At 41.2% G+C, this 10660-nt stretch overlaps 1 pseudogene; it reads right to left on the bottom strand.

The window, feature by feature from the left end:
- Positions 1-334: 334 nt before the first annotated feature.
- On the bottom strand, positions 335-434 carry LOC113307223 (annotated as a pseudogene).
- Positions 435-10660: the final 10226 nt, after the last annotated feature.

The following is a 10660-nucleotide window of genomic DNA, read 5'->3' on the forward strand; positions in this document are numbered from 1 at the left end:
ACTAGGACTACCCGTCCTTCGTGTATTAAGTTAGCTGAAACGGAGGCACCCTATGAACTGAAACCTGGGACCTTACAGATGCTCCCAATCTTTTTAGGGAAAGAAAATGAAAACCCTTATTACCATGTTAGGGATTTTGAGGAAATTTGTAGTACTCTAAGAATTAGAGGCTTAGATGATGATGCTTTGAAACTTAGGTTATTCCCATTTTCCCTGAAAGATAAGGCCAAGTCGTGGCTGTATAGTTTGGACTCCGAGTCAATTGAGACATATGAACAACTTACATCTGCCTTTTTCAATAAGTTTTTCCCTAGGCACAAAACATCGTCTATTAGGACGCAAATATGCACATTTTCACAACAAGAGGGAGAATCTTTATATAGGTATTTGGAAAGGTTCAATGATTTATTATCCCAGTGTCCTCATCATGGTTTAGAAAAGGTTAGGCTAGTTCAGATCCTTTATGAGGGTTTAGATTATTCCACAACGACCATGGTTGAGTCTCTATGCACTGGTGGATTTGAAAACCAAACTGTTGATGCGGCGATGGAATTTTTTAATGAAATCGCCGAAAAAACCCAGCAATGGGAAAATAGTAGGGCACCCCAGAAAACAATTCTTTTAAGTAGAGGAAACGTTAATAGGGTAGAAGGAGGCTATGAATCAGATGCCAAAATTGCTGCTATAGCAAAAAGGTTAGAAGCCTTAGAAGTGGGCCAGACTAGTGGTAGAGTGGAGCCTTTTTGGGAAGGCCAGAATATTGAAGAGCAGGCCAATGCTCTTTATAATAACACTAGATTTGATAACCGTCAAAAGATTGACCCATATTCAGAAACCTATAATCCTGGTTGGAGAAACCATCCGAACCTTTCGTGGTCTAAGGGCCAAAGTCAAGGTCAGTTTAGTAATTCTAATGCTCCCCCAGGTTTTGGCTATACTAAGAATCCTTCAGGACTAGCTCAGTTTCAGAATCAGTCAGATAAGAAAATCCTAAGTTTAGAGGAATCTCTCGCCTTGTTAACTCAGCAAACTGCAAAATTCCAGTTATCCGTAGAACAGAGTCTACAAGCTAGTAACAGGATAGGACAAGAAAATAGTCAGGCTATTTCCGAGTTAAAAACCCAGGTTGGTCTGATAAGTGATTCTTTGAGAGAAAAAGGTAAGTTTCCTAGTCAAACACAACCCAACCCTAGAGGAGTTCATGAATTAGGTGCAAAACCATCGAATCAATTGAATGTTGTTAGAACCCTTAGAAGTGGTAGAGTTGTAGACAATAAGGTAACCATGCCCGATAGTGAACATACTGTAGTTCACCCCTCAGGATCTCACCTCTCAGGACCAGTAGCTGAAGAGACTGATAAAGTTTCTGATGATGTGAATTCGGTTCCTGAAAGGTCTGATTTTAGGCCTAGAGCCCCATTTCCTCAGCTATTAGTACCAACAAAGAAGGAATCGAACTTTAATGACATAGTGGAGGTTTTTAAGCAAGTTACCATAAACCTTCCCTTATTAGATGCAATTAGGCAAATTCCTGCTTATGCCAAGTTCCTTAAGGATATGTGTACGCGAAAGCGAAAACTTAGCGTCCATAAGAAAGCCTTTTTAGCTAGTCACGTAAGTTCAATCATTCAGAACACCACAACTCCAAAGTACAAAGACCCAGGTTCTCCTACCATTGCTTGCACAATAGGTAACTTCCGGGTAGAAAAAGCTTTACTTGACTTAGGAGCCAGTGTGAACTTACTGCCATTCCATGTATACTTACAGCTAGGACTTGGTGAAATGAAACCTACTCAGATGACACTGCAGTTAGCTGATAGGTCTGTTAAAATCCCTCGAGGTGTTATCGAGGATGTTCTTATTGAGGTCGACAAGTTTATTTATCCAGTGGATTTCGTGGTCCTAGATACCCAACCTGTCCCTGACCCAGAGAACCAGATACCTGTGATTTTAGGTCGCCCATTTTTAGCTACGTCTAATGCGATCATTAACTGTCGAAATGGTGTGATGAGTTTATCTTTTGGTAATATGACTATGGAGATGAACATTTTTAATGTCAGTAAGCAACCTCATGAGCTAGATGACACATGTGTTGAGGAGGTGAACATGATAGAAGCCTTAGTTCAGGAGTCATTACCAAACATCTTGTCTGAAGACCCATTAGAAAGTTGTCTATCCCATTTTGGTTTAGATTTTGACGACGATAGCACTATTGAACAGGTGAATGCTCTATTAGATTCTACCCCTGTGTTAGACACTGATAGATGGAAAGCTAGGTTCGAACCGTTACCAGTTTCTGAGACTACCCTAATTCCTTCTTTAGAAGAGCCCCCAAAGTTGGACCTTAAACCACTACCCGATACTCTAAAGTATGTGTTTTTAGGCCCATCTGAGACTTTACCTGTGATTGTAGCTTCCAATTTGGATAGTGATCAGGAAAGTAGGCTAGTAAATGTACTTCAAGACAATAAGGAAGCTTTAGGGTGGACTATAGCAGACATTAAGGGTATAAGTCCTACTGTGTGTATGCATCAGATTCATTTAGAGGAAGACTCCAAACCTTCTAGGGAGATGCAACGTCGACTGAACCCTAACATGAAAGAGGTAGTTCGAAAAAGGTGCTTAAGTTGTTAGATGCGGGTATTATTACCCAATTTCAGACAGTAAGTGGGTCAACCCTGTTCAGGTTGTCCCCAAGAAATCAGTATCACTGTAGTCCAAATGATAATAATGAATTAATCCCAACCCGAGTGACCGGGATGGGTGTGTATTGACTATAGGAAATTGAACAAGGTCACAAGGAAGGATCACTTTCCCTTCTTCCTTTTATATCGACCAAATGCTAGAGTGATTACTGGACATAGTCACTATTGCTTCTTAGATGGATACTCCTGTTATAATCAGATCGTTATTGCCCCAGAAGACCAAGAGAAAACCACTTTTACCTGTCCCTTTGGTACCTTTGCGTATAGAGCATGCCTTCGGGCTATGTAATGCCCCTGCAACTTTTCAGCGTTGTATGATGAGCATATTTTCTAATATGGTAGAACGGTCTTAAAGGTCTTTATGGATGATTTTTCAATGTTTGGTTCATCTTTCGATGAGTGCTTGCTCATTTGACATTAGTGTTGACTAGGTGTAAGGAAAAAAATTAGTGATTAATTGGGAAAAATGCCATTTCATGGTTTAAATCAGGAATTGTATTAGGGCACATCGTCTCTTCAAAGGGTATAGAGGTAGACAAAGCCAAAGTTGACCTTATTAGACTTTACGGTCCCAAAAAGGTCCGCAAATAAAAGATATTAGGTCATTCCTAGGGCATGCAGGTTTTTTACCGTCGATTCATTAAGGATTTTAGCTTGATTCTAGACCTCTTTGCAATTTGCTTGCAAAAGATGTTAAGTTTGTCTTTGATGATGCTTGTTTAGAGGCTTTTGAGAAGCTTAAAACTTTACTCACTACTGCCCCGATAGTCCAGGCACCTAACTGGAACCTACCCTTTAGATTATGTGTGATTCTTCAGATTATGCTATAGGCGTCGTTTTAGGACAACGAGAAAACAAATTACTTCATGTGATTTATGCTAGCAAAACTATGAATGATGCCCAAATGAACTACACAACTACCGAGAAGGAACTTTTAGCCATCGTGTTTGCCTTGGATAAGTTTAGGTCTTACCTATTAGGTTCTAAGATCATAATCTATACAGATCATGCTGGCTTTGAAATACCTTTTATCTAAGAAGGATACCAAACCTAGATTGATTAGATGTCCTATTGTTACAGGAATTTCCCCCAGACATTAGAGACAAAAAGGGTGCAAAAATGTAGTAGCAGATCACGTCTAGGCTAGTTGTTAGTTCCCCTAGTGATCCCTTCCTATAAGGGAGAGCGATGAACAAGGTCTCCCCAATCAACCGGTATGCAAATATAGTGAATTATCTTGTTACTGAGGTCGAGAACCCCTCAACATTGGGGTAAGCAAGATCGTTCTAGGTTTTTAGCCGAGGTTAAGCATTTCTTTTGGGACGATCCTTATCTGTTTAAGTATTGTCCGGACCAGATTATTAGGAGATGTGTATCTGAGAGTGACCAGTCTAGTATTATCTCCTTTTGTCATGAACATGCATGTGGGGGTCATTTTAGTGCTAAGAAGACTGCTGCTAAGATTTTGCAGTGTGGATTTTACTTGGCCTTCGTTGTTTAAAGATTCCCATAGTCATTGTGTTTCTTGTGAGCGTTGCCAGAAGTTAGGAACCATTTCCCGTAGAAATATGATGCCTTTGAACCCTATTTTAGTGATTGAGGTCTTTGATGTGTGGGGCATTGATTTTATGGGTCCATTTCCTATTTCGTTTGGTTATCTTTACATACTTGTCGCTGTAGACTATGTGTCTAAGTGGGTTGAGGCGGTTCCGTGTAGAACGAATGACCACAGGGTCGTAGTCCAGTTTTTGAAAGAGAATATACTTACACGTTTTGGTACGCCGCGAGCTATAATTAGTGATGGAGGTTCACACTTTTGTAATAGACGTTTTCTCTTTTAATGAAACAATACGGTATTACCCATAAAGTAGCAACCCCATATCACCCTCAGACTAGTGGTCAGGTAGAGGTTTCCAATAGGGAAATTAAACGTATTCTAGAGAAAACAGTTAATCCAAATAGGAAAGACTGGTCGTCGAGGCTTACTGATGCCTTATGGGCTTACCGTACTGCGTTTAAGACACCCATTGGAATGTCACCTTATCGTTTAGTGTTTGGCAAGGCATGTCACCTGCCTGTTGAGTTAGAGCATCGAGCCTATTGGGCTATTAAGAACTTAAACTTTTCACTTGACAAGGCAGGAGCTCAAAGAAAGCTCCAGCTCAATGAGTTGGACGAGATTCGTAGAGATGCATACGATAGTGCTAAGGAGTATAAGAACAAAATGAAACTTGTGCATGATAGGAATATTTTACGAAAGTCATTTTCTCCAGGTCAAAAAGTTCTTCTGTATGACACTCGTTTGCATCTATTCCCCGGGAAGTTGCGCTCTCGGTGGACCGGTCCTTTTGTGGTCCGTACTGTTTTTCCTCATGGCGCTGTTGAGATTGAGACACCAGATGGTAGTAGTTCTTCGAAGGTTAACGGTCAGCGATTGAAGCCCTTTTTAGAGCCTTTTCCTACAGGTGATGTTGAGGAGGTCCCTCTGGAGGACCCTGTTTACCTTGATTGACCATCGAGGCGATTTTGTATGTTGTATAATATTTTTGTAGGTTTTTGGTTACACTTCACCCAGGTACTATCTTTCCGACTTCTCTCTTTACTATTTCCTCTGTTACTTATATTTTTGGTACTGTTCTTTGATTAGAAACATTGAGGACAATGTTAGATTTAAGTTTGGGGGTGGGGTAGAACTTTTTGTTACCTTTTCGTTGCAATAAATAAACTCCAGAGCCTAGAAATTTATCCCTATTAAGGATGGCACTAACCAATCTAAGTGGATGGAAGCATTTTGGTTGTAGGAGTTGAGGAACCAATCTGACTAGATGGCAACATCTAAAGAGTCTATTCATAAAAGCACAGAGCTCAGGTGTTAGAAATAACATGATAGTTTCACCATATCTCGTTGAGTCCTTTTCACTTCTGTTTTTATTTTGTTTTGTTTTTAAACTATGTTTCTCTAAGTGATTAGGTGGGGCTCACGATTCAAGTTGTTACCAATGCTAGGGTGAATTAGAGTGATTGAGATACAAAAAAAAAAAAAAGACCAGACCATCAGACCAACTGGAATAAATTCAATAAAGTCGACCACTGGAACCCTTGTATATGCCAGTTGTGTTGACCTAGAGTTAGGATTATCAATCACAGGTTCCCTTGTATATGCCAGTGTGTTGATATTATTTAGACTAGTATCTCAGTCCATTAGGATAGGTTCATTTTGGCGGAGGCCTTCAGACAGATATGAGAAACACCGTTCACCTAGTAAACATCAAAACCATCTATGTTTTTGTATATACATCTTCTTGATCTATCCATGTGATTAGTTTTGACTCCGGATATTGATGTCCATAGTGCGACTATTTGAGTAGAGCTGTGCTACTTCATATGAATTTTAGTATGCTTGAGTGCAAACTCGTGTACAACAATTGGAATTTCGCATCAGGGCACTTCCTCTTGTAATCAATAAGTATGCCAACCAAGGAGATTCTTTAGTTCCTTCCAAGGTTCTGTATAGATATCTAGGGTCTGGAGTAAAAAGGTTTTGTGGGTATACCTCTGGTAAGCCCTCCGGAGACAACACTCCGCCACTAGGGACACCTAGGAGTTTAAAGGCTTATTGCATACGCTAAATGCAATTGACGATGCCTGCGACAGTGAGTTAGGATTTTATTTCTATTTTATTTTTGCTCGAGGACTAGCAAATAATAGGTTTGGGGGTATTTGATAGACACATTTTTGTGTCCGATTTGTCTCGATTATATATATTGTTAGGGCTCATTTTTGTACTTATTATGGTGTTTTATTTATTTGTAGGTATTTTTGGCTAATAAACATTTTTGGAAAAAATTGGCTCGAAAAGTTGTCGGAAAGCACCCGGAGGACATTTGTTATTCGGACTCTCACTTTGGATAAAGGGTAACCCAATTACTAAGGGGCATCCCATTTCCAGGCAGTTGCTAATCGCACCCCTACTCTGGATAAGGGGCAACCATCTTCAACATTCAAAAAAAAGGATTTTGGCGGGGAAAAAAATGCAGTTAAAGAGCAGTTTTGGCAATCGTGATTTGAAGGAGTTTGAGGTCGATTAAACCTCTGATTTTCATAGGATAGACTCTTTATGGGTCTAGGAATCTGATATGGGTGTTTAAATCGATTAGAATGGGCTCAAACGACGGATTTTTATCACAACAAGAAAATATGGAAAGTCACGTGTGTGACCTGTTTTAGGGAATTTTAGAGTGATTAAAACGCTGTAAACCTTCCCAAAGATTTGTATCTATCTAAGGAAGAGTTTAGAATAAAAAGGAAAGCTCAGAAACGCGTAGAAATCCTAAAACAAAAAATTGTCGCAACTTGGCTGTGAAGAGAAGGAAAGAGATTTGGGAAGATTTGGGAGAGATTTAATCGGTATTTTTGATATAAATAAATGTCTTGGGTCATATAGAAGAGGTTTCGAGAGTTTGGGAACCTAAAGAGAGCCAGAGAAGAACAATCAGAGCTTCACCAAACTCTGTTTTTGCTGCTGCTGCTGTTGAAGAAGAAGAACGCGAAGAACATTGACCCTCGCTGGACAGCCGCAGAAAAGTGTCGTTGTTTAACAGCTGAAGAACATTAAGTTGTTCAGGGCAGTCTTATTCTAGGGTCTTAAAATCAACGACAAAGCAACAATTTTTCTGTAACAGTTCCATTGTAACAGCTGTTTTGCATCAATACACTGTTGCAAACAGTCTGTGTTATTACTTTTCACTCTTTCAATCATCTTTTGAGCAACAAACACATATTTTGAGATCATGATTAACATGAGGAGCTAAAACACATTGCTGAGGTGATAGAGGAACCTATTTTTCCAACAAAAAGTGGTATATTCTATTTTATCTTTTTATTTGCAATAATTATATGATTATTTGCCTTGAACTATTATTGAATATGATTTTTATTTGAGTGATTGTGATCTATTTTGATGGAGTATGCTTAGTTTTAAGACTTTTGATGCTTCATACTTGGTATTTACAATTATTACTTTTGAAAATCTACTTGTTGCAATATTTTAGAATCAAATTAAACAAGAAAATTGCATAAATATAAGTATTGGTTTAATCACTTTGAACTTGGAAAATAGTGGAATCTTAGCCTCAGTGTTTCTTTTAGTATTGATATCATCTTTGATTGAGTTTGCGATAATTTTTAGTGAGTTTTATATTTTAATATTAGGATTTAAGTCTAATTACTATCCTTCACAAGTCTGAGAATCGAACCACTTTTACCACTATCTACAAATCACATCATGGCGCGGCAAGGTTATTGGCATGTCATTGGCACATGTGGCATGGCATGCCTTGGCGCGGTTTGGCGTGGCCAAAATTAGGGTTTTGGGCCAAAGGTTACCATGCGTTGTTTGGCGACCTTGGATGGCTAGGATTTGCATCTAGGATGGAAGGGTGGCCGTTGATCGTCGCACGCCTTCGTTTTGGTAGCCGCATGGGGAAGGCCGGCATGGTATGGCGCGACAAGGTGGTTGGCATGCCATTGGCACATGTGGCATGGCATGCCTTGGCACAATTTGGCGTGGCCAAAACTAGGGTTTTGGGCCAAAGGTTACCATGCATCGTTTGGCGACCTTGGACGGCCAGGATTTGCATCTAGTATGGAAGGGTGGTCGTTGATCGTCGCACGCCTTCGTTTTGGTAGCCGCATAGGGAAGGCCAGCATGGTGTGGCGCGGCAAGGTGGTTGGCATGCCATTGGCACATGTGGCATGACATGCCTTGGCGCGGTTTGGCCTAGCTAAAACTAGGGTTTTGGGACAAAGGTTACCATGCGTTGTTTGGCGACCTTGGACGGCTTGGATTTGCATCCAGAAAATGGAAGGGTGGTTGTTGATCGTCGCACGCCTTCATATTGGTAGACGCATAGGGAAGGCTGGCATGGTGTGGCGCGACAAGGTGGTTGGCATGTCATTGGCACATGTGGCATGGCATGCCTTGGCGCGGTTTGGCGTGGCCAAAACTAGGGTTTTGGGCCAAAGGTTACCATGCGTTGTTTGGCGACCTTGGACGGCTAGGATTTGCATCCAGGATGGAAGGGTGGTCGTTGATCGTCGCACGCCTTCGTTTTGGTAGCCGCATGGGGAAGTCCGGCATGGTGGGGCCAAGGCCAATGGCACGGATGGCTTGGCATAGTGGGGCCAAGGGTTTGCTACGGACGGCTTGGCATGGTGGGGCCAAGGCAAGGTACAGGTTGCTTTGCATGGCGGGGACAAGGGTTTGGCATGCCATTGGCGCATGGTGCGGCTAGCATGGTTGGGTCCAAGGCAAGGCGCGATTTGGCATGCCATTGACGCATGGTGAGGCTAGCATGTTTGGGGCCAAGGAAAGGTGCGGTTGGCTTGGCATGGTGGGGCCAAGGGTTTGGCATGCCATTGGCGCATGGTGCGGCCAGCATGGTTGGCATGCCTTGGCGCGGAGATGTGGCTGGCATGGTTTGCCATTGGCACAGTAGTGCGGCTGGCATGGTTGGCATGCCTTGGCGTGGAGATGTGGCTGGCATGGTTTGCCATTGGCACAGTGGGGCGGCTGGCATGGTTGGCATGCCTTGGCGTGGAGATGTGGCTGGCATGGTTTTCCATTGGCACAATGGTGTGGTTGGCATGGTTGGCATGCCTGTGCGGCTGGCATGGTTGGGATGCCTTGGCGCGGAGATGTGGCTGGCATGGTTTTTCATTGGCACAGTGGTGCGGCTGGCATGGTTGGCATGCCTTGGCGCAGAGATGTGGCTGGCATGGTTTTCCATTGGCGTAGTGGTGCGGCTGGCATGGTTGGCATGCCTTGGCGCGGTAGCATGAGAATTAGGGTTTGGCATAGATGATGTCGGTCAATGTTAAGGGTTCTGTCGTGGAACATGGCACATGAAAAAAAAAGGTACCCTGGTAATTATCACGTAGGCATGCTGATCGATTCAATAAATTTGCTAATGTTCATAGTGATGTCATATCAGTTGTACGGTTTTACGATTTTAACCCTAAGCTAAAAACCACCATCAACAATGGGCAAACGCTCAAATTTGGGAGTTTGCCCATCCCGTCTCGGATTGACACGAGCATTTCAACAAGAGACGAACAGTTCAATATGAGACGATCGTCCTACATTAGGACAAGCCACGACTCTTGTTGAGATGAGCCTCGTCTCATATTGAGGTGGACGGTCCTTTATAGTCGATAAAGGCTATGTTCATACAATGGTCATCGAATCACTCTCTATATATCCAATCTATTTCAACTCCAAAATCACACCCTTTTCACCCTAAAATTTCTTATATTTTCATATTTTCAACTCTCAAACTCTTAATCTCTAAAACAATAGGAAAAAAAATATAAAAAACGTTTCTACAAAAATGGCTAGTTTATCACAAAACTAAAATACTACCACAGAAAACTCGCGGTCCGAAGTATGGTATCGATGAAGATTATTTGCAGAGGTTATTAATATCTACTCTTGATTCTATCAATAGTTCTCAACAACATCATAATACTCTTTGGGAGGGAATTTTTAAACAGTTTTGTCAGGAAACTGAGAATATACAAATATACAAAAAATGTGATGCTTCAGGGTTTTCGAGCGGCTTTAATACAATCATCCAAGACATGAACAGTTGGTTTGTTTTGATGATGCAAATGGCTCGTCAAATAGGGAGCGGAGATATTGAAGTCGATTTGGTAATACACATTTCAAATTTGGTTTAATCGATTTTTAAAACATGTTATGTTTGTTGTAATAAATAATTTAAAATTATTCAAATTGCAACATAGAAAAACTCGGGAAGAATGACAAAGAATAAACTCTTCGGGTTTCAAACACGAAGAATATTTCCACATCATCAGAAAGATGAACCAATGTAACCGCGGTTGAATAGATATCAAGTACCAAACAAATTACCTTACGAAAGTAAAAATATTTATTA

This window comes from Papaver somniferum, chromosome 8 (genome assembly GCF_003573695.1).
Source record: "Papaver somniferum cultivar HN1 chromosome 8, ASM357369v1, whole genome shotgun sequence".
Taxonomy (NCBI): domain Eukaryota; kingdom Viridiplantae; phylum Streptophyta; class Magnoliopsida; order Ranunculales; family Papaveraceae; genus Papaver; species Papaver somniferum.